The sequence below is a fragment of the Nicotiana attenuata genome, unplaced genomic scaffold, assembly GCF_001879085.1.
Source record: "Nicotiana attenuata strain UT unplaced genomic scaffold, NIATTr2, whole genome shotgun sequence".
Lineage (NCBI taxonomy): Eukaryota > Viridiplantae > Streptophyta > Magnoliopsida > Solanales > Solanaceae > Nicotiana > Nicotiana attenuata.
The window spans coordinates 356,669-358,931 of record NW_017670993.1 but is presented as its reverse complement, the minus strand read 5'-3'; positions in this window follow the sequence as shown (position 1 = coordinate 358,931).

Below are 2,263 nucleotides of genomic sequence, written 5' to 3'. Positions count from 1 at the left end.
GGCCTAGAAGGATGACCCCTATCATACGAATCTCTGCCTCCAAACGAGGCACCACTAGATCGGCTTGACTGACGGGGTCTCTTGTTTGCCGTATGACCACCCCCCTATGACAATACCATCTCAATCCTCCGGGCCATATTGGCCGCCTCCTGAAAGGATATCTCGCTCCCAGCCTCTCTAACCATCTGGAGACGAATAGGCAGAATGAGTCCATCAATAAACCGTCTCACTCTCTCCCTCTCAGTGGGAAGTATAATAAGAGCATGGCGAGTCAAATCAATAAACCTAGTCTCGTACTGGGAGACTGTCATGGATGCCTGCTGGAGATGCTCGAACTGCCTCCGATAGGCCTCTCACTGAGCAATAGGGAGAAACTTCTCCAGAAATAGCTATGTGAACTGCTCCCATGTCAAGGCTGGCGATCCTGCTGGTCTAGCCTCCACCAAGTCTTGGCGGATCCACACAAGAGAAATGTAGCGAAATCAACCCCATTGGTCTCAACAATACCCATGTTCCGAAGAACCTCGTGGCAGCTATCCAAATAATCTCAGGGATCCTCGGTAGATGCACCGCTGAAGGTAGCAGTGAAGAGCTTGGTGAACCTGTCCAACCTCCACAAAGCATAGGCAGACATAACTGCTCCATCACCGGCCTGGGCTACCATGCCCGGCTGAGCTGCTCCAACTGGCTGAACTGCTGGATTCTGAGTCTGGGGAGGTACCTGCTCCGGAGTGCAAGTAGTAGGAGTCTGGGCTCCTCCTCCAGCCTGAGAAATGGCTGGTGCTACAGGAAGCAAGCCTGCACGGGTGACACTCTCCATGAGACCCACCAATCGGACCAGAGCGTCCTGAAGAACTGGGGTAGCAATAAACCCCTTTGGGATATGAGCTGGGCCCACCGGAACTGCTGGGGCTGGGGCCGGAATCTCCTCGCCAAAGTCAACCTAAGGCTCCGCCACTGGTGTGGCTGCTTGGGGCTGAGCTCTGCCCCTACCTCGGCCTTTAGCACGGCCTCGACCTCGCCCTCCGCCCCTAGTAGGAGCTGCCTGGGGCTTGGACTGCTGATCAGTAGATGAGGAAGTGTGTGTTCTCACCATCTGCGAAAGAATAGAGTAGAAATTCAATTAGCATTGAGAAACCAAACCGCACGAAAAGAAAGAACACATGTGAAACTTTTCCTAACTCTATAGCCTCTGGGGGATAAATACAGACGTCTCTTTACCGATCCCTCAGATTCTACTGAGCTTGTCCATGAATTGTGAGACCTATGTAACCTAGAGCTCTGATAACAACTTGTCACGACCCGGATTTCCCACCCTCGGGGGTCGTGATGGCGCCTACTCGTTGAAGCTAGGCAAGCCACAAATCATAAACTCCTAACTCTATCATTTTAAATCCTTTTTACCAATCATATCAACAAGCGTTACATATTAGAATAACAGCGGAAATATGAAATTAAAGCAGAAGACTTAAATTAAATAAACTGAACAATAATGCAAAAATCATCATATGCCTCTACCCAAGAACTGGTGTCACAACATCCACGGACTACTAAGAGTACTAAATACAATCGTTTGAAAGAAATTTAACACTGTTTGTCTCGAAAACATGAGATAACAGTATGAAATATAAGATAGAGGAGACGCCGGGCCTGCGAACGCCTGCAAGGCTACCTTGGTGTCTCGGTGGACTGAAGGCTGGCTCCCGAGCTACTGCTGCTGTCCGGTACCTGGATCTGTGCAAAAGAGCACAGAGTGTAGTATCAGCACAACCGACCCCATGTATTGGTAAGTGCCTAGCCTAACTTCGGCGAAGTCGTGACGAGGCTAGACCAGACTACCACATAAACCTGTGCATTTATATGTATATATACGGCGGAACATAGATACAGGGATAACCAATCAATATGGGAGGGGGAGCATGCTGCGGGGAAGGTAGCAACTATGATTAAAAGTCATCAAGTAACGAAAGAAACAATATAGCTCAAACAGCAATAAAGAATCTGAAATCAATAAGTGCACGGCATCACCCTTCGTGCTTTTACTCTCGTCCTCACCAAGCAATGATATAATAAAACGTGCACGGCATCACCCTTCGTGCTTTTACTCTCTTTCCTCACATATAATTAATAGAATCGGCACGGAATGGTACATCATGCGGCACGGCATCACTCTTCGTGCTTTACACTGTTTCCTCACAATAAGCAAACAATGCACGACATCATCCTTCGTGCTTTACACTCTTCCCTCACAATAGACAAACAA